Source organism: Amblyomma maculatum, chromosome 9 (assembly GCF_055883805.1).
Source record: "Amblyomma maculatum isolate TAMU_Amacu chromosome 9, ASM5588380v1, whole genome shotgun sequence".
Taxonomy (NCBI): Eukaryota; Metazoa; Arthropoda; class Arachnida; order Ixodida; family Ixodidae; genus Amblyomma; species Amblyomma maculatum.
This window is the reverse complement of record NC_139352.1, coordinates 123,549,102-123,572,139: the sequence shown is the minus strand read 5'-3', so window position 1 is coordinate 123,572,139 and position 23,038 is coordinate 123,549,102. Positions and strand designations below refer to the sequence as shown.

Below are 23,038 nucleotides of genomic sequence, written 5' to 3'. Positions count from 1 at the left end.
CTCCGCGCATACAAGGCGCTGTCAGTGACAGCTCACTCATATGGCCGTGTGCACGACGACGGAACTGGAGGCAATCCTCTACCTCTAGCAAGCGTCTATCTCCCCCTCTTGCAATAAACATCAGTACCTACCTTATGCTGAAAAATTAATGGTTAGAGTGAATTCAGCAGCTGTGTTGAAAGATTCCCCGATCACAGAGCTATCATGCCCCCAACTTCACATTGAAGGAGTAAGGTAACATTTTTCGGCATCGCTCTACCAAAAAAGTCGTCTGTTTTTCTAAAAGCCCTTTTTTTAGTAATAGTGGCGTTCCCTGTAGACCTGATATAACTCTGGGGTCTGTGGTTCGGCAGGGCACTGCCACAGTAGAAAATTTCTTTCTTCTGAAGGGGAACATTTTATTTTCAAAATTCAAAAAGGGTTTAACTGGCAAGGCAAGTTACAGATATGATGCCACCTTGTGTGCAGATTCTAATTCAGGAAAACCCTGTAAGACAAAAAAAAAAAAAATAGCAGTCATTAACGTCAGTATTTGCATCACATATTGTCCAGCACAGAACCACAAACCAGATCAGTCTCTTCGAATCTGCATCTGCAGTGGGGGCCATGTAAAAAGCGTTGCCTTCAGTCGACTTCACATACTTCCACACGTGAAGCGTCTGCACTCAGGCACTTTCCTTGCTGCTTTCCATTCTGCCTTCTTTTCACAGAAATCTGCGAGCGAGCTCTGTGCAAGCTCTAGAATATAGACAGTCTTAAGCGTTCCTTGGTCTACGAAGCTGCTTGCAGTTTGTACGGCCTCATTCGCAGGCTTTCTCAAGTTGTGGTGCATTGCTCGATGTTCAACTAATCCATGCCCAGTGGCTGAAAACATCCACTTTATCTCTAGGCATTCATTATGCTGTAGCTCATGAAACTGAAATTTATTCTTGAAGTGAGCAGGAGCTCCATTGCTTACGTAGGTTACCTTGGTGTAGACTGTGCGTTGTCCTCGAGGTGGGCTTTGATCTTCGCCAGAGCCAAGCATGCATGAGCTGAATCATGAAACATGTCGGAAATAACAGCGTAGTTCCAAGTAGATTTTCTTGACGTGGCAACGCATGTAAAATGGTAACCTGCTTTTTTTGCCAATGGTACGCCTGTACTGCGTCGGGAAGCACAACAGTCCAGTTCTCTGCAAAATCAAAATGCAAAACAATTTTCCCTTTCTTGCAGCCACGCTTTTCTTCGTGCATAGCTTTTGCTTGTACACATCGAACATAGTTGTGAGGAATCCATTTATTGGCCATCCTTTGAAATTCTCTCATGAACGATGAGGCATTCAGAGTTTTCTTAACAAGTTTGCCAGAAGCCCAGTTAACTACGAGCACCTCGTCCTTATCGCTGATGCCAAATTTTTCGAAAGTGAAAATTTCACCTTAAGGGACCAGTCACACTTCTTGAGGAAGCAAGATGTAGTAGGTTCCTGGCATATGCAGAGACTCTGCACATCTTCCGGAGAGAGGAAATTGCCAGATGCAATCCGCAGTCCTACGAGGCACAACTGAAAGTGCAAACAACACGCGCGCGCGCACGCACGCGCGCACGCACGCACGCACGCACAAACACACGCACGCACGCACGCACGCACACACACACACACACACACACACACACACACACACACACACACACACACACACACACACACACACACACACACACACTTGCCACCGTGGAGTGCACTTCATCCATTTAGGACGTAAGGATATGAATTTTTTAAGTCCAACATTGGAGGTGAGGTGAGCTACCTAGTACAGGTGGTAAGCTTCTCGCAATGACTGCGTCACGAAACGTTTTGCTACCCATTCTTTCTGCCTGTCCCTCTGAATTCGCACATCTTTTTTGTTGGGACTTTGTCTGGAGCAATCGAGTTCATCCGTGGTGTAATATTCTAAAACCGTGGTGATGTCTTCCTGCTGTAGCTTACATCTAGTGAATCTCTCGAAAGTGGACCACGTGCCTTCCTGCTATGCCATCTTCCTGGCTTTTTTGAATTGTGTACCTTGTTGCCTCAGGTACGATGACCTGTACATCTTTCACAGTCAGGGCAGATGGTAGTAGTGTCAGCAGCTGGCAACTTTCTTGAAATGATGAACATCGGTTGTAGGCGGCATGAAGGTTGCTTTCCCAGCTACTACAATTCGCACACTCATCTACTGGTACAATAGAAGTCCCGGGGACATTATATGCTGCCTATATATCTCATCAGATTTCCCTGACCACTACTTTTGTCACCTCTGGCTGCTTTCGCTTTGTATAGGAAAGTCTTAGACGTTTCTTCACAATGCCCGGTGGTTTGAAGGGCAAAATTTTGGAAGAAAGACTGACACTGGCGTTTAAGTTTTCCACAATTTCCTGCTCTGGGCGGAATTCTTCGCCTACTTCCATTCAGTCTCTCTGCATGTTATCTATGTCTTCCTTGTAGTGGCGGTAACAGTTCTGACAGATTACGTCACTTTCATGCACACGGAGAGCTTCTTCGGGAGGACTTTTCTGAGAGCCATGACACTGAGATGCACTACACTGTGAAAATTTTGTCCACTTTCAATTTTCTTCTTGTGTCTCTTTGAGTAGTCAACGGAAAACATTCACCTTAGATAGTTCTTCATGGTGTGAAACGCTCACCTCTTTTGAAATGTCTTCCGAATAATAGCTGTTAGCAGATGCAGGTCCCAGGACACACTTTCCTGTCACACTTCACTGGCTATGAACCGGCAACATTGTTGTATTATCCGTATGCAGTACGTATGAGCTGATGTGCCAAGCACTCTCGCGGAGGGAGCTCTACAGCGTGCAGAGAAGCCTGAGAGAAAAGACGACCTCACCGAATTCGAAGCCCGATAATATCCACTCACGGATACATTGGGCTATGTGTAAGGCCATAGCTCAAACAGATGTGTTAAAGGACCACTGTCCAAAATAACGGCTTGAGGGGCTAGTTGGTGCTGCATCATATTCAGAAATGTGGCGCAACAAACACAAACACAAGATAAGATACCCAACACACGCGCACACTACCAACTGTAATAAGAATCTGAAAACACTTCCTCTTCACCACTCCTCCTCTTCTACACTCAGGCACATCTCATCTTCCTCTTCTTCTTCTGGCCTAGTGGTTAGAGCGCCCGTCTCGGCTGTGGGAGGTGGTTAATTCGAAACCCACCGCCGGGCACCCACCGGTAATAATGGGTACAAGCGTCCCCCGGCCTGGCGCTCGGCTTTTCCAGGGGTGTGCGTTTGGGAGAGGCTCCGTAAACCCCGCTGCGCGCCCCTCCTCCGCAGTGGGCCCAAACCCAGTTTCGAACCTCGCAGCCTGTAAAGGTGGTTCTGTTTGTCTTGCAAAGGTACTTCCTTTGAGCCTCACCCTCAGAGCCTCAGCTGCAGCAGTCCTAAAAAATAAAAAAGGGCCACATTATGGGCTTTTGCCGCACGAGGCGGACTTATTGTTGTCCAAGGCCACCGCTTCGTGGTAGAGCATCCGCCTCGCATTCGGGAGGTACCAGGTTCGATCCCTGGTGCCGCCGGTTACCCACCAGTTTTTCAATGGGTACAAGCTTTCCCCCGACCTGGTGCTCGGCTCTTCTGAGGTGAAATGCTTGGGAAAAGGGGTCGCGGCCCAAATAGTTGCGCCGATGTGGCAGTGATCCGTTCCGCCATCGGACAACAATAAGTCTGCCTCGCGCGGCAAAAGCCCATAATGTGGCCCTTTTTTATTTTTTAGGACTGCTGCAGCTGAGGCTCTAAGGGAGCACTTCAGGTGAGGCTCAAAGGAAGTAGCTTTGCAAGACAAACAGAACCATCTTTGCAGGCTGCGAGGTTCGAAACTGGGTTTGGGCCCACTGCGGAGGAGGTGCGCTCAGCGGGGTTTACGGAGCTTCTCCCAAATGCACACCCCTGGAAAAGCCGAGCGCCAGGCCGGGGGACGCTTGTACCCATTTTTACCGGTGGGTGTCCGGCGGTGGGTTTCGAACTAACCACCTCTCGCAGCCGAGACGGGCGCTCTAACCACTAGGCCACGGCTGCGGTTTGTTGCGCCACATTTCTGAATATGATGCCCACTGCCCACCCTCTGGTCGAAAATATTTCTTCCCCGGTGACTGTGAGACTTCGCCCCTAGAACGCAAATCTGCAAAATGTTTTTGAAAAGAGTAACTAATAACGCAGTTACAGCCTCCGCAATCACCCGATTCTGTCATGCTTCTCTCCTTCCGTTCCCTCGCAAAGGTTTTTCACTCTCCTGCCCGAGGTCGTCTAGCCTCCGCAAGACAAATTCCCCTTCCTCCTCCGCGTATGGCGGGAGGTGGGGTGTGGCACTCCGCAAGCGCGAAAAAAAAAAGAAAACGGCCGAGGGAGCGCGCGCTGCTGGATTCAGTCTGGCCGTGGCGAGGGAAAAGTGCGCAGCGAGCGGTAGACACCCATCCTTCTCCCGTCAGTCAGCGAGACGGACCAATGGACGTCGTTCGCGGTACGTACATCATTACTGTGGCCCGTCGGGCCAGCGCAGGAAACGGGGAAGCTGGCTTCCCAAAGGAGAGCATGAGAGAGCTTTGAATTGTATTTTCGATGCTTTGCGGCTCCTGACTGCGATGCTCTCCGGTACCTGATCGAAACACTGGGCTCCTTTGCATAAAAGGGCCTTCCCTGGACAGTGGCCCTTTAAGCGTTTAGAAAAGAGGTAGTTTGCGACTGAGAACGATGGGATCAAGCTTAACTCCCCACACGGCAGCAGAAAAAAGGGGTGATATCACAGCCGGGATTGCGCGGGGGGTTATACGCCTATGGAGCGGCTGCAGTCGTGAGCAGCGGCATTCGTTAAAGATACCTTGAGAGCAGCAACACGCATCTTGAATACATATCTAGACTAGTATAAATGTCTGAGCTCTAACATTCTGAGCTAAAGTATGCTGCGAGTCAAGCATGCCCCAGTGTTATGCAAGTTTTCAAAACGAATACGAGTTTTTGTCTTAAATGATGGCTAAAAACACAAAGAATTTACACTTACGCACTAGACAACTACACCGCTGAATATGTAGAAATATACCTAGCCTTTTCTAGGTCGAAGTTTCGTAGAAGACACTTTCCAAGAGCAAATTTTAAGAAATGCCAATAAATGAAAACATTAACTTAAATTTGTATTTATTTTTACAATTTCTAACAATATAATGCAACACTTTTACAGCACGTTATAATTACGAGACACGTGGGATCATTCCGATAAATTAAAAAAAAAATTGAAGATTTTTTTTAAATTCGAATTTGCTCGTTTTTTGACATTTTTGAACCTCAGCAGAGTTTGAAGCACTATGGAAAAAACTTTTAGTCTTACAACTGAACATTTTGCTTGAAATAGAGAATATAACCTCCATATTGCAGGCAAAAAGGTTCAGTAGAAAAACTTAGGAGCATCATGCTAGAATAAAGGGCTGAAAATTGACTTTTGTGCAGCGCACTGCTCCTGAATCAAAGTTCGCAATTTTTTAATAAAACACATATTGCATCAAAACGCTTTTTTTTCAGTGTTTCTATTGGTAAAAGTTGTGTACACGTATTCGCTAACAAAATAATTCACGTGAAATGTTTATTGTGTATGCTATTGGGCTCCAAACTTGCAACTTTATGAAATGGCAAAAACGGCGTTTTCCACCTCTAGTGATATACGATTTTTTCCCAAGAAATCTACTGCATATCTTGCAGAACTAAGGTTCATTCCTTTGTGTCGAGAGATTTGCCCACCACATACAAAAATTTCATTGAAAACAAAAAAATGGTCATGGGACCTCAATTCTTGTTCTTATCTGAACACACCCATATATAAAGCACAGCCAGCTATGTGCGCATTTATTTGTGATCACAATAGAAACCGTCCATTATGCTAATGTTTTCGGCAGCTGCGCAAGAATAAAAAGAATGCATGTACGTCAAGCAACAAAAGGTAGGACGGCAAACTAAAGCTCACTTAAAACATTTGCTATCCCTATGAAAACAGCCATTCACTTTCAAGAGGAAACTTCCAGCAATAGACGGCATTTAGTGCAGATTTACAATTACTAAGCAGCCGAAAATAGCATTTCAATCATTATGCACCGTACGTTCCTGAGATTGCAGTGCGCTTCTAATGTACGATGTCCCTACTGCGTGAACAGGCAAATGCACTGGCTTGAGAGCTGCAAGCACATAAGTTAAAGGCGATTGGAAGTTGAGCAGTAGAACAAGGTCAGCGTGCCTTCACTGATATCTGTACCAAACGACGAACGCCGAAGCACCTGCTGCAGCAAAATTCGAATGTTTCTGCAGTCCCAGCTTCAGCTTTCTGCACGACTTTCCAGTACGTGGACTCAGTATTTCCAAACATTACGAGCGTGATTATTCAGCTAAACAGGGCGTAAAAAAAATCAGAGCAGGATCAACCTACAAGTTTAGGGACAAGTATGCATTGAACGCAATTCCCGTGCACAGCCCGTGCAAGGTGCCTATCGGAAAAACTGTGCCTCAGAAGGGTTATTTACACTGCCTATCTCTGTTGTGGTTTCGTGCACTCAAGTGCTTAAGCTTAGTTGCATGTAAATCTTTCGAAGAGCTCCACGATTTTTCGCGACACCCGCCTGGTTATATCGACAGGCAGCGCGCAGAGATTTCATTGTATAATGCCTGAGATAGGTTATTTACTGCCTTTTTCACATTGTGACAACTGTGAAAGACTTTTCAGCGCCTTAGCTTCTTTGTTCGTACATAACACAAATTAAAGCAGTGTACCCATACCGACTGCATGCATTTGAATGCAGATGCGGGGATTTGTTCTACCCAGCAGACACCTAGAGGGCGCTTTTTAGCACCATCTTTGTGGCGCCCCCTGGACCGTGCAAGTCTACCCCTACTGCACCAGAGTGGTCAACTCCTGTTCTGGTGAGGGAGTGCATTGCCGGAGGTGTTCAACGGCATCAGGTAGCACCCCAAACCTGTTTTTATACAATTCCATCGACACTTTTTTTTCTTCTTTTTTTTTCCGGTGGAGAATTGCGTGGCACCGGGATTCAAACCATGGTCCTTTTGCAAGGAGGCGGATGCTTTACCTTGACGCCACCGCTGCACCTTCTGAAGACAAAATGGTCTTCGAAGGCGAGGAGGACTAGGGTTCTTAACTTATATAGATCTAGAGCTTAAAGGGTATAACTAGTGAAGCAGCGTAACAGCACAAGGCCAGAGGAAGAAATGGACAAACACAGCGCTGACTGTCCATTTCTTCCTCTGGCCTTGTGCCGCTGCGCTGTTTCACTAGTTATGTCAGACCAACTCGCCCACCAGTTCTTAAAAGGTATGTAGTACTAGGTTTGTTTTTTAGTGATGTAGAGCAGTGGCATTGCTAGGGTTACCCGCACCCAGTGCAGCACCCCCTAACCCGTCCCCGCGTTTGAAGCACCGAATTGCTTGCAACTTCCTTGCTACCTCTCTGTCCTTGTGCTTTGCTTTGAAGTCAGGTTCGCTCTGCACCCAATAACGCAGTGCGAGTGAAGTGGCATTTATATTTTCTTTTTAACACTAGGACGCAGCGATCGTGCCCCACGACTGATAATTCAGCAAAATATCACATCAAAAGCACCTATTTCCAAAGAAGGCGGTGGGTTCCTTCAGACCCATTTTTTCATGCTTTCTAGTTTCTAATTTTAACGACTGCCTTTTTCAGAGAAAAAAAGGTAAGAATCGCACTGCGTGAGCACCCTTGGGTACATTCATTTGCAATTCCCCTTTTAAAACACCTCGCCTTGCTAAAGGTGCCCGCCTTCTTATTATTTTTTTCTCTAGTCAGTGCGAAGTGATCAGGCTTGCCATTCCATTGAGCAACATGCATTCCATGAATTTCGGCGTTTTGAAAGTGTGAGGCGGCGGATGTGTGAATGGACCGAGGAGCGAGAAGGGCACAGGAGATAAATGAACAAAACAAATGATAGCCGAAGAGTCCTCGTTTGGGAAAGGAGAGTGAACTGCACATGCACAAAAAGTGGCGATGCGGTGGCATGACTGCGGAAGGGTGTCATCTAATATGCTCCCGCGCAAGGGTTTCCGATGGATATAGAGTCAATGCTGGTGTTTCCTGGGGTCCGACATCAAAACGACGAGGAGTCTCTTGCATAAACTTTTCAAGCACTCACAACGTAATTCATTCCACGAGATCACACTTGCCAGTCAGTGTCTCAGCGACACCAATGCGCCTGTTCGCGTCTTTACTCAATAATTCATTTCGCCTCCCCCGCCCCTTACTCCTTCCTGCTGCTCAGCTGCACCCCCCTGAGCCCTGCACCTAGTGCGGGCCACACCCCCCTCGCGACGCCACTGATGTAGAGGCTAAGAAATAAAGCCTTCTTGCTTCGTCACTTTAGGCAAAGACGGTAAAACAGCGCTAGCTTTGCAACACTGCAAGGCAGAGATCAAGAGTGTGATGTCTGACATTTGAGCTAGTACAAAAAGGGGCTAAATAAAAAAAAGGGGGGCGGGGGGGAGGGAGGGGGAGAGGGTTGGAATAAGCAGCTATAGAAAACTTTGCAATTAAGTGATAGCAAATTGAAAGGCACAGTGACAACACTACAAATAAGTAACTATGTGTCATGTCCATCCCCCTCTATCCCTCATCCGCAGAGTGAAAGGTTAAAAAATTATGCCTCTGGAAGACAAAGAGAACATTCCACAACCTCTATGACAGTTATCTCTCAGAAGGTCACTCAACTTCCCAGGAAATGCAAAATTGAAACAGTGTTGTAAAACTAAGCACAATGCTCAATTTTGCTATCATGCATTTACCAGGACAACCTGCAATAAAACTGCCTTCTTCCTTTGCTAATCTGTTCTTTGAGCCTTCTTTGTAACACCAAAAAAGATAAACAAGAATCTCTTCAGAGAAAGGTTTCACTACGTTCTCTATGCACCCTATAGACAAGCGTCAGCCCATGACGTCAGTGGAGATGCGGCGCTGGTGACAGCAGTGACTTTCGTGGTGTAGGCAAAAGCACGGGCAGTCTGCATTGGATGCGCGGCGATTGCTGTTTTCGGGCATAATTCCCAATATTTCTGCGAGCTGTGGTGAGGTTGATTGCGCCTCGAGGCACAAAAAGCAAAATGGCACTTGTTTTAACAGGTTTCTTGCGGTAGGATAAAGATGAGAGCGAAGGGCAGCGGCGTTGAGCGCGACAAGTAGACTCTTCGGTGACTGATTGCCTTCACGGCTAACATGCATTGCAGTTCTTCACCGAAACTAGATCAGTTCGTTTGCAACCATTAATTGTCATGATTGCTTTTCGACGGCACGACGAATAGCGCAATAATAAACGCCTGCAGCTCGTGCCTGTTTTGATATACTATCAGGTCATAAGAAGTTCAGACGCGATATATTTCGTGTGCGTATGATCCCGCAGGGAAGCTGCACTGTGAGTCCCATTCACTTGCAGTACTGCCCGTGCATATGTTCACACAGAAATGACACAAAAGCTGCTGTGAAGGTAATTGCAATTACCTTGAGTGGTCACTCCAGTGCGATATTGCTGGCAATAACAGGCCCGGACTTGTAAAGTAGCTTTTCTCTTTTTGTATTTTCGAGAGTTTTAACAAGTGACTCTTCATCACCAGTTCTATAGTAAACATTGTTATGATTCGGGCAGTCCCACAGCGTTATTTCTCATATTTTTAATTTTATTTTTAGAGGTCATTATAAGATCCTGACAAAGAATTAAATATCCACCTTGCTCTGATCGAGCAGGATATTTAAGTATATATGGTACATGGAGTTTATTGCCCCAAGTGGAATTGACTATGAGGGGTGCAAAATAAGCAGAATAAGATGACGCACATTTTAATAAAAAATTTCGAAGTATATTAAAAAAAGCTCAGCAGATCGTGCAAATTTCGCTACAAGCGATCGTGGAGAATGTTGCATCTGCACTCATGCGCCTCTCCTATAGAGCAAAGAGAACAAAATGAGAGCTTTCTTACTGGCCTTCATGTAGTGGTTTTCAAAAATACACAGCCAACGGCTTCGGAGCGGCTGCTGGGCCGCACCGCGGCGCTGCTATCTTTGCTCGGCGCTCGGTGGCCTCCCTTTGGCGCTGTCAAGTAACACGCCTTCTGAACACTTAGTGCGGCGTTCGTCTGTTTGTTTCGTCCTTCCACTCACTACAAAAGAGGGCGTCTGGACACTGGATGTTCGTAGGATGTTCGGGTCATCTGGAGGATTGTGTGGGTAGGCCCACACCATGTGGTGCAGATCTGCCTTCTCCCCGCAATATTTGCATTTGGGGCCTCCAGATGACACAAATACAGTGCCAACAGTTGAGGGGTGGGAGGCTGCCCTATCCAGCTCTGGCCCAACGAGCCCTCGTGATATGGGCGCGGATAGCAGTGGCAGCCACTGGAGTCCTGGACTAGGGACCCCCCCCTACACATCCCCCTCCCTTATCTCTACTCAATAAAGTTTTTCTCTCACTCCCTCACTGAGTATGCTCGCATCGCCGGTCTCGGCGCTCACCACGTGGGTGATTGGCGCGCGTTTGCAAATACTGGCGCCCTGCTTTCTTGCTCCAACATACGTTCATAGGGACGTGTGCATCGAGACGCGAAAAACGAGTTCCGTGGCTCTCTCGCCACACCGTTATGCGGACCTATGTCCACGAAGCGCTGAGATGCTGCGCTCTGCAGTGGCGAGATCTTGCTTCTCAGTCTGCTTCTCTTGTGCAGTTGTGGTGAAACTCAGTACGACTTTTCTAGAAAAGATTGCGCTGTCCTCAATGCAAGCCCCTCGAAAGAAGAAATACCAAGTTTAATGGGAACAAGTGTTCTACAATTTGTATACTTGCACTGGACAAATCGGAGATCTTAAACATCTACTGTGAATTATCTGAGTGTGAATAAATTTGAACATTATGCTACATTTATTGATATATCACTAGATAGCTTACATCAAGTACGATTACACTGTACATGGGCTGTTGGTACTAATGCGGTGTAACTAATTTTTAAATTGCAAATAAATATTTTGCTACACCTTCAAGTCATACATTGTTGGATAGTAATTGCGCTGACTAGCTAATAGTACTTTTCAAATAATTATTGCCCTCTTGTTAATTGTAACTAAATATGCAATATGCATGGTTGCAAAACTTATGTAAAGTATTATATCATGTAAATAATGGGAGGCATTAATTAATTATCAATAATTTGTTAATTGCAAATATATATATATATATTGTTAGGGTAAAATTAAGGACGACTCCGGCTTGCTGGCACCACAAGCACCCGAGGACTACTGGCCAAATCGGGCTGTCTGCTACAACCAACTCGGTGGTGAGGGTCTTTCCAAGCGCTGTCAGATTGACGATGACACGCCCGACTTGCTCTACCGGGGCGCCGTTAAAAGCTAAGAGCCGGGTTTTGGCGGCTGGAAGAAGCCGGTGGGGCTCGTTAACAATAAACGAGTTATCCAGCACATTGACAGCCGCTCCGGTGTCGACCAAGGCCTCTAAGTGCTGGTCAAGCAGAGTGACGTCGACGAGTACGTAGGGAGCTTCAGTTGTTATCGAAGCCGACGAAAGGAGGGGACAAGGAGAACAAAGGAGTGTGGGGACGTTTTCCATATTATTACACTACAACCTCAAGTTATGTATCATTGGATAGGTTATGTCGACTATAATTGCTCACAACTAATAATATGGGCTAATTATTTATCGCTAATTTGTTATCGCTATAGACATAGTTCGCTACAATACACCAGATTTAGCCTAATTCAGAGCTAGATACTGTAATCCTTACTGATCTTTCTTGATAGTAGGAAACAATTATACACAACATAGGCTATTCAAATATATATAACTTGAACATTTAGCATGGCACTCAATGTTTAATTGCAATTAACAATTAGCGATAATTAAGTAACACCCACTATCAGTTCTGTGCAATAATACTCGGCATAAGCTATCCAATGATATATAAATTCAGGTTGTAGCGTAACATATATATTTAATCACAATTAACAAATAAGTAATGATTAATTAACAACTACTAGTAGATCTGTGCAATGCTACTCAACAATGCTATCAAGTGATACTGAGGTTGTAGTGTATTATATATTTAATTGCAATTAACAAATTAGTGATAGATAATTAACCCATATTATTAGTTCTGTGCAATAATACACGACGTAAGCTACCCAATGATACGCATTTTGGGGCTTTCGTGTAACATATATATTTATTCGCAATTACCAAATTAACACTAAATAATTAACGCCTAATATTAGTTCTGTGCAATAATATTTGATATAAGCTATTTAATGATACGTAACTTGAGCTAGTAGTGCCACATATATATTTAATCGCAATTAACAAATTAGCTATAATATTTTAGCGCCTACCAATCATTCATCATCATCATCAGCCTGACTATATCCACTGCAGGGCGAAGGCCTCTCCCATATTTCTCCACTTAACCTGGTTCTGTGCTAGCTGCATCCACTTGACCCCTGCAAACTTCTTAATCTCATCCGCCCACCTAACTTTCTGCCGCCCCCTGCTACGCTTTCCTTCCCTTGGAATCCAGTTTGTTACCCTAAGCGACCATCGGTTATCCTCTCTTCGCACTACATGTCCTGCCCATGTCCATTTCATGTTCTTAATTTTCACTAGAATGTCGGTAACTTGAGTTATTTCTTTGACCCACTCTGCACGCTTCCTATCTCTTAGTGTTACCCCTACCATTTTTCGTTCCATAGCCCTCTGGGTTGTCCTCAACTTAAGTAGAACTCTCTTGGCTAGCCTCCACATTTCAGCGCCATAGGTGAGTACAGGTAAGATGAAACTGTTATATACTTTCTTCTTTAGCGATACCGGTAAGCTGCTAAACACAATCTGCGAGTGCTTGCCAAATGCGCTCCATCCCAATCTTATTCTTCTTGTTATTTCCTTTTCATGGTCCGGATCTGCGGTTACTACCTGTCCTAAGTAGACATATTCGCCTACTACTTCCAGTACTTCGCTACCTAATGTAAACTGCTGTTCCTTCTCGAGGCTGTTGAACATTACCTTAGTCTTCTGCATATTGATTTTCAAGCCTACCTTTCTACTTTTCCTGTCTAGGTCACCAGTCATTCTTTGCAGTTCATCTCCTGAGTTACTTCGCAAGGCAATGTCATCAGCAAATCACAAATTACTGAGGTATTCTCCATCTACCCTTATCCCTAACTGCTCCCATTCCAAGTCTCTGAATACTTCCTCTAAGCAAGCTGTGAATAGTACTGGGGAGATTGTGTCTCCTTGCCTAACACCTTTCTTTATGGGAATTTTGTTACTTTCTTTATGCAGAACTATGGTTGCTGCGCAGCCACTGTATATATCTTCCAGCACTTTCACGTACGGCTCGTCTACCCCCTGATTTCGCAATGCCTGCATCACCGCCGAGGTTTCAACTGAGTCAAATGCTTCTTCGTAATCAATGAATGCTATGTATAGGGGTTGGTTATATTCCGAGCATTTTTCTATCACCTGATTGATGGTATGGATATGATCGATAGTAGAGTACCGTTTCCGAAACCCTGCTTGATCCTTTGCTTGATTGAAGTCTAAGGTTGTCCTGATTCTATTAGCGATTACCTTAGTAAATACCTTATACGTAACAGACAGTAAGCTGATTGGTCTGTAATTTCTAAGGTCCTTAGAGTCCCCTTTCTTATGAATGAGGATAATGTTTGCATTCTTCCATGGTTCCGGTACCGTCGATGACACCAGGCACTGCGTATACAAGGTGGCCAGTTTTTCTAACACGATATCCCCCCTGCCCTTCAGCAAATCCGTAGTTATCTGATCCTCTCCAGCTGATTTCCCCCTTTTCATAGTTTCTAATGCTTTCTTGACCTCGTCCTTCGTCACTGGTGGAACGTCTGAATGTTTTTCCCTACCGCCAATCTCATTACGGTCCTGACTACTTTGGCTACTGTAGAGATTTGTATAGAACTCCTCGGCTACTTTGACTATCTTATCCATATTCGTGATGACGTTGCCCACCAATCATTATTTGCTATAATACTTCATACAAGTTTTCCAACCATGCATAACTTCATGGTGTAGCATATTTCATACTTAGTTGCAATTAACAAAAGAGCGATGATTAATTGAAAAGTACAATTAGCTAGTCCAGTGCAATTATACTCTGCAAAGCTATCCAATAATTTATGACTTGAAGGTATAGCGAAATATTTAATCGAAAGTTACAAATTAGTGACAACTCATTAATACCCACAATTAGTACAGTGTTATCATACTTGACAAGCTATCCAGTGATATATCATTAAATGCAGCATAATGTTCAAATTTATTCCCACTGACATAATTCACAGTAGACGTTTAAGGTCTCCGATTTGTCAAGTGCAACTATACTAGACAAAATGGCCAATGGTAGAACACTTGTTCCCATTAAACTTGGTATTTCTTCTTTCGAAGAGTTTGCACTGAGGAGAGCAGACTTTTCTAAAAACGTCATACTGAGATTCGCCACCACTGCACAAAAGAAGTGGGCTGAGTAGCAAGGTCTCGCTGCTGCAGAGTGCGGCATCTGAACGCTCCATGGACATAGGTCCGATAACAGCGTGGCAAAAGAGAGGCACGACGCTCGTTTTTCATGTCTCGATGCACGTACGGCGATGAACGTATGATGGAGGAAGGTAGCAGGCCGCCAGTATTTGCAAACGCGCGCCGAGACCGGTGATGCAAATATCCAGAGTCCAGACGCCCTCTTTCGTAGCCAGCGGCAGCAGCGAAACCATGAGGAAGAAAGGCGAAACGGACGAACGCCGCACATAGAGTTCTGAAGGCGTGTTACTTTGCAGCGCGAGAGGGAGGGAGAAAGCTGCGGTCACATAGGGCCCCCTCGTACCGAGCGCCGGGCAGAGATAGCAGCGTCGCGGTGCGGCCCGGCAGCCGCTGCGCGGACTGAAGCCGTGGGCCGTGTATTTTTGAAAACCACTGTACATACTAACCTGTGAATGACCTTGCTACGTCTGTGAAATGAGGCAGACATCAAACGTCTTTTTATCGAGCAGATGAAAAGAAGTTGGCAGCACACTTTGCGAACATGTTACAAAGAACTAAAAGACTGAGCTCTTCTTATTAGATATGAAATTCTATGACTTAAGTTGCCCGTAAAGTGAGCTAGAAATGTGATTTCTAGTTTACTATATATAGTTGCCGATAATATTGTTCTTTAGAGTGAGTGCTTGAAGCTGCAGAAAGCCAGTCAACAGAGTCGTCATATGAAAAACACACTTCCAGTCATTCATATTGCCGTCCTCCTTGCATGCGCTAGGAATAGGACCGGGAGTTGAACAGGGTTGACTATTAGTCTTTCTTATACATTGTTCTTGCTCGTTTTTATTTAACTTAATCACTCAGGGAAGTCTCCTATATAAGTACCGTAGCCGCGCGCTGTTGAGGCCACGGAGAAGGAAGCCAATGCAGCACTCTTTGCCAGGTACTTGCAGCTGTAATCGGCTGATAATGTGCGGAAATACTCTTCAGGCATAAACCAAGCTATTTCTACGCATAAGCAAAGCTTATGTTTCATAATATTCGCACGCGCAAACTGATTTCGAAGGCAGCGTCGCTTTGCGCAGTGTAGGCACGCTGCGCTTTTGCCTACACTCCATGTCGCTGCCGATCGCAGCGCCACCTTTGTTTACAAACATGACGCTTGTCTATATGCAACATCTCTATGCAAATAACAAAAGCAACCTGCTGCCCTTCAGGGATAGCTTTTCAACAGATGTCTGCACTTCTATTTCAGTCTAAGATACTATTGAGGAAAATGATGCCTCTTCTTTTGTATAGAATGATTTTTCTCTAAGCTGTTACTTTGTTGCTTTTTACTTACAGCAAAGTGCCACAGAATTTTGCAAAGCTATTTCCAAATCAGGAAATGCCTCAACATCATTTCAATGTGTTAAGATTCCTGTGAACATTAATGTTGGTTCATCGCCTTTTTCAGCTTGGCAGTGCTAAGCTGTAATGCGCTAGCAACTTTGATAATCATTAAATATACATATGTACAAAGATGTGGTGGAGAAAAAGAAACAAAAGCAGAAAAGTTATGATAGCTAAAACATGTAAAGGCATTAAAAACACAAAGCCTCCCCAGCAGTTTGCTAATTGCAGTGAAGCTAATGTTACCAAGACAACTGCCAAAAGGTTGCTATCCTGTAGTATTGCAAATGCTAGGATAGTTCTGAGACATAAATTAGTGTCTCTAAGAAAATGGAAATGTGTTTTGCGCCGTGTCCTCTCCTGTGCTTGTCTTTTTTTGCGCTGTTTCTTACCAAGTATGAATAACCAGCTAACCCAGCACCATGTTTTAGTGAAGAAAACGAGTGCATTCTTCTGGGAGTCGTTTCACTGTAAAGCAGGTCAGTTCCAATGCCACACCCTTCTCTTGAAGGACGGAGCTGTCGGTAACATCAGCCACCGTCTCCCGATTTGATAGTAGTGAGCACAAACAGCTTTTGTGGGCTGCTATAATCACGCTCAGAGTGTGCTGCCAGGTAACGAGGCTCTTTGGCCTGGTAGTGAAGGACCGTGGCACTGAGGCTGCGTGCTCTACTTGGGTCGACGTCGTTTCAGCTATCGGCCACAGGCCTCTGTTAACAATAAACACGGCGTTAGCCTGTGCAGCCAACTGTGCATCTTGCTGCTCCTTCAAGCAATAAACCATTTGGTTGTTAGTCAGCTCATGTGTCTGTCTCGCATTCCTACACGTCCCGTCAGTTTGAGCTGTTCCTTTCTTCCACTCAACGTGAACCAACCAGCCCGACAAAGCCCTCTCCTTGAAACTTGTTGCACATAGCTGTAATCTTTCTACCCCAAACATTTGTCAAAAAGGCACTGAGGAGAACTCCATACAATTTGAACCATTTGTAAACATCAATCCTGATGGTTGCTGCCTCTTAAAGAAAGCAGCACTTGTTGCACAGCAAAGTGGATTTTAGAAACTAAACATTTTCTTCATCTCCAAGATCAAGCTTGCTGCATCAAGAGTGAATGGCTGTAAAAAATGAAATACAGATATTGCAGCAATAGGCAGTCTCCATAAGCAAACTGCAGTGATACCTGGGCTGACTATTTAAGCGGGTCCTAAATGAAAGCAGATGGCAGTAACATCTGGATGGGCTTTTTTTTCATGCAGGTAATCACTGCAAAAAAATTGCGGTGACATATGAACAAATAGTTTTAATGCCAGTAACCTGCGCGAAAAAAAATCTGTCGAGACGTCAGGCAAATCTTTCTAGATGTGTTTATTTTTAACATATACTATAACTGAATCGGAACACTTAGCAGCGCAAAAAGCTCCGTGTATGAAAAAAAAAAAGGAAACATGAGCCAGAATTATTGCAAGAAAATGCATTTACATCAGTACTCAAAGGGCCACTGGTAGGACTTCCACACTATTTTTCTTTGGAGTAAAATTCAATTTTTCATGGCTCTTTCTGGGTATGTTGGGCTTATAAGAACTTCATTTTCAGCAAATGGTAGCATTTTTGTCACTAGAACGCCGTAATTTGTTGATACAGACCATACTAATAATCGGCAGCGCCAATAGACACGGATGAACACACGACAGGACAGGCGCTGACTAGTCAGCACCTGTCCTGTTCGCGCTTTCGATTATTAGTAAGTATTTCCCCCAACAAGCCCAATTCAAGACTCTAGTACACCCAAACCAACATAAAATGGTCTTCAGCATCGCTTTCAAAGGACGCTAAACAGCCTGCTGCTGTATGTTGCTCTAAACACAACTAGTTAATATTACATGCAAGCTACATAGCATTTATTTAGAGGTGAGCACAGCCATATGTCGCATAAATAAATGACATTTGAGGTGGGGAAGTGGAATCCTACTCCTAGGCACATTGTGTCTGGTGTTCTTAAAGGCGGAGCTTAAGTGTCCCTCGAATTTTTTTCACTCACTGCGCCACGGGGTCTTTCCTTTCTCAAACGCTGCTTTACTAGTTTTCATGAAAATTTTACGTCGGGATATCTTCGAACAAGTTGTGGTGGCACAACTGAGAAGTACTTTCTATTTTGCTTTGAAGTGAAAAGCGACACTGATGCTACGAATTCTTTTTCCTTGGAAAGAAAGAAAGAAAAGTCTAAACTTCCCATTACAGTTACCAAATGCTCAGGCTTTTGAAGCAAAACCACAATGTAAAAAATTGTCAAAAGTTCCCTGTTTAAGGCCAGAGAAATAACAAGAACATAAAGACAGGAAAGAAATGCATAGCTTTCTGTACTTGTCAACGAAGTTCAACAAAATGAATGATCCTAAAAATTTCAATCTACAATAAAAATATAGTATGCTGTCTAGCTATCATACTGGCCATTACTGTTCTGTATAAATTTTTTGGTAGTCCATCACACACAATAGAAAAATTACCTTAAAATTCGTCTTTTCTTTATAGCTGATATTCAGTCAGCCCAAAGAAAAGATGCACAAAGTTGTTTAAGGTTCACCCAGGCGGTTGATTTTTAACTAAGGCAAGTGCAAAACAAAGGAAGTGCGCGTTTATCTTCATGAAAAACATTACATTAGACAAGTCCTGCTTTATAAAAAAATAGGCATGAAAAGCAAAACCTTGATGCACCAACACGATTTCTCTAGCTGTTCCATTTCCAATTTCTCTCTTTTTTTTAACCGAGCTGGTGCGTCTGTGAGAGCTTCTAGTGTACAGCGAAACTTTCCTGAAATCCTGGACACAGAGATCAGCAATAAGACGTAACAATTCAGGTTAAAATGAAAAGTGCAGCAGCCATAATGCCATGATGACTACCTGGAAGGTGTGCAGCTCTGTGACACAGGTTGGCTAGTCAGTACACAGCAGCAGCAGGCACACGAAAGGACATGTGTGCTTCTTCCAACCAGAGAAGGGCACGGAATAAGCAAGCATGAATTCCACACCTTGCCAAATAAAAACAACTTTGGAAATTACAAAAAAAAAAAAAAAAACCCACAACAGTTAACAAATGCAAAGTTAAACCTTTATTTGTGCCAGAAGGTGTCCAAATGTCTGCAGGTTCTGTAAAGATAATCCGACTCCATGAAGCCATCGGAGCATTTTCCTGTTACGAGGGAAGGGTGTTTGATACCTGTCCTGCCAACAATTCTTTTCTTAGTCTTCCAGTATCACTGGTGCAATGATATGAATGTTGTTTGTCTTTTGGCAGAGAAATGACATTATCCACTGAGCACAAATCATCTTTACTCACACTCATACAAGTTGGTTTAGTAAGCTGAGATTATTAAAAATAGCCCGGAGAGTGGTGCCATGCTTACTAATTCTACTTGTTTCTCTCTGGAACCAAAAAAGTCAATACGTGTTAGAAGTTCCTCCATGTCAAAATGTGAGAAAGAACCAACAGTGCAGGGGTTGAATGGGTGCAAAGGGGCTAGATGTGGCATGAGTGCTGAACGCATTACGACTGGAATGTCACCAATGTTAGTAGGGAGTCTACTGTCGGCTGGAATAAGGTCAACAAATGCATTTTGATGCATTTCCCAAATAAAACACATTGAAAAGCATAAAATGCATATGCCAATTTGCATGCTACTGAAATTAACAGCACAGGTGTGCCAACTAAACATCAAAATACCACAGATACCTGACATCTAAGTTATGCTTCCGCATTTTCTCCTTCAAAACGATGTATTGAACATTACTATACATGAATCACCTAGCGGTATTCACTTGCTACTGCTAAATAATTTGATTACTCTTTTTCTTGATCCTGTTTCGGTCTTATAATTCGAACAGTGGCTGTGACGTGAAGTTGACATGCAGCTCATGCGAGGCAAGAAAAGAAACTGCAATATAATTGCAGATATGCAATTGCAATTCACTAAAATACTTCAAAGAGCCTGCTTCAATAGTTGAAATGACAACAGCACCACAACGAGATGACAATAGCCACTGACCAAAAGTAAAGCATACATTTTTTTTTGCGTTGATCTACGTGAACTATACTGATCGTGGAGATGAAGGACTATAAATTAGAAGAAAACCTAACACATGTCGCCGGTGAGATCAAATTATATTCGGTTATATATACAGCAGTTATTCTAGTATTTTCCTCGTGCGACCTAAACACCAACTATGTTATATGTCACAGCTGTCATTTGGTTGATGAGACTGAAAACCACCAAAGAAAAAATTCAATTTAAATTATTTAGTGATCGTAGTTGAATGCCATGCATAGATTTATAGTTTAATGTTTAACATATCATTTCAAAGACGGAAACAAGAAAGTGTGCCCCACATTAGGAACATATTGTTTGTGATTATGCTTGCTTATGTTCGTGTATTTCTGCACATGTGTGGATAAAAGTAAACAGAGCAGCATAACAATAAATTAAAAACATATTTTAAAGGTTGCCCAATTGAAACTTTCAGCTGTGGCACCTCCACGCCAGTGCGCTTTCTTGTGGACAAAGATGTTTATGTCCTACAGACGAGGCCCGATTTCACTGGGAACAGAATTGCTTGCATCGTATGTTCTCACCTGCATATGCACCACTGTGCAGTCGCTGGACCTTTACAATATCACACAATCATCAATTTCTTGGTGCAGTGGCCCTGAAGCAAAGCGAGTGGAAATCGGGCACAATGGTGATGCTGGTGGACAGAGCGACGAGTGCTGGTCTGCTTCCTACAAACCGCCCCCGTGAAGCAAGTGTTACTGCAAAGTTCTGACAGTGTTCTGTTTCATTTGCTGTGTGTTTATGGGTCTAGATTTGTGCAAATGCATAATGTCACGAGCACAATGGTAGGCTCCTGTTGTGTTTGTCAGTGCCATCTCCAGAATGTTTGAGTTAAGTAATTACTCCAGATGGTACCGGAATCGACGGCACCGAAACCATGGAAGAACGCAAGCATTATCCTCATTCATAAGAAAGGGGACGCTAAGGACCTTAAAAATTACAGACCAATCAGCTTACTGTCTATTACGTATAAGGTATTTACTAAGGTAATCACTAATAGAATCAGGACAACCTTAGACTGCAATCAAGCAAAGGATCAAGCAGGGTTTTGGAAACGGTACTCTACCATCGATCAAATCCATACCATCAACCAGGTGATAGAAGAATCTTCGAAATATAACCAGCCCTTATACATAGCATTCATCGATTACGAAAAAGCATTTGACTCAGTATTAACCTCGGCGGTGATGCAGGCATTGCGAAATCAGGAGGTAGACGAGCCATACGTGAAAGTGCTGGAAGATATATATAGTGGGTGCACAGCAGCCATAGTTCTGCAAAAAGAAAGTAACAAAATTCCCATAATGAAAGGTGTTAAGCAAGGAGACACGATCTCCCCAGTACTATTCACAGCTTGCTTAGAGGAAGTATTCAGAGACTTGGAATGGGAGCAGTTAGGGATAAGGGTAGATGGAGAATACCTCAGTAATTTGTGATTTGCTGATGACATTGCCTTGCGAAGTAACTCAGGAGATGAACTGCAAAGAATGACTGGTGACCTAGACAGGAAAAGTAGAAAGGTAGGCTTGAAAATCAATATGCAGAAGACTAAGGTAATGTTCAACAGCCTCAAGAAGGAACAGCAGTTTACTTTAAGTAGCGAAGCGCTGGAAGTAGTAGGCGAATATGTCTACTAAGGACAGGTAGCAACCGCTGATCCGGACTATGAAAAGGAAATAACAAGAAGAATGAGATTGGGATGGAGCGCATTTGGCAAGCACTCGCAGATTATGACTAGCAGCTTACCTGTATCGCTCAAAAGGAAAGTATACAACAGTTGCATCTTACATGTAATCACCTAGTTGCATCTTACCTGTAATCACCTATAGGGCTGAAACGTGGAGGCTAACCAAGAGGGTTCTACTTAAGTTGAGGACAAAGCAGAGGGCTATGGAACGAAAAATGGTAGGGGTAACATTAAGAGATAGGAAGCGCGCAGACTGGGAACGAGAAATAACTCAAGTTATTGACATTCTAGTGGAAATTTAGAAGAAATGGGCATGGGCAGGAATGTAGTGCGAAGAGAGGATAACCGATGGTCGCTTAGGGTAACAAACCGTATTCCAAGGGAAGGTGGGCAGATGAGGTTAAGAAGTTCGCAAGGGTCAAGTGGATGCAGCTAGCAGAGAACCGGGTTAATTGGAGAAATATGGGAGAGGTCTTCGCCCTACAATGGGTATAGTCAGGCCGATGATGATGAATTACTCCCATGTTGCTAATCTACACTACCCTTACTGATTCCCCCAAACTTTGGAAGAGCATCAGTACCACTTCAAGTTATTGGTCAGTCCACCCTTACAATACCACCCGATCTGTAGGCTTAGTCGTTAGAGCAACTGGCTCAGAAGGGCAGAGGTCCCGGGTTCAAACCCAGCCTCAGAACAAATTTTTCTTAAAAACAAATTTTCTGTGAGAGCCGTGTAGCTTTGTTTATTAGCTATTGGGCTGGGGTAGACACTAATGAGTAATCACTCTTTTGCTAGGAAATTAATGCAACAATTGCAAGTGATTTCTTAGACATGTAAGGCTGCTTACCGCAAATTATGCTCTTTTTGATATCACATGCCCTATAGACTAGAGCACGAAGGGTAAATTACTGCACTGCCACCTTTAGGTGCCGCAGCGAAATGACTGCTCTGGACAGCCAAATGAGGAGGTCACGAGTGTACATCGTGCTTGCATTTTTTCATTTTTTTTAATTTTTCGCTACCGGGTGCTTGTAAAATAGCCCGAAGTTAATTCCAGCCTCATGGCAAGACTATTTTTCTCATCTCGCGATGGCAGGGGCAAGAGCAGCATCTACAAATCAGGTGACAAACATTCCCCCTAAACTACCGTCCTATTGCTCTAACTAGAGTCCCCTGAAGCAGATCAGGAGCATGTCATATACTCTCAGGTAATGGACTTCTTAGACTAACAATTTCTTCCATCCATCCTAACACGGTTT

The 23,038-nt window shown here is 43.9% G+C and overlaps 1 protein-coding gene and 1 pseudogene across 1 annotated transcript in view; both read right to left on the bottom strand.

Moving 5' to 3' along the window:
- The window catches only part of LOC146180309 (uncharacterized), a 110,559-nt gene that overhangs the window by 79,901 nt on the left and 7,620 nt on the right, over positions 1-23,038 (bottom strand). The gene's annotated exons all lie outside the window — the stretch shown is intronic.
- Positions 521-2,651, bottom strand: LOC146180310 (uncharacterized; annotated as a pseudogene).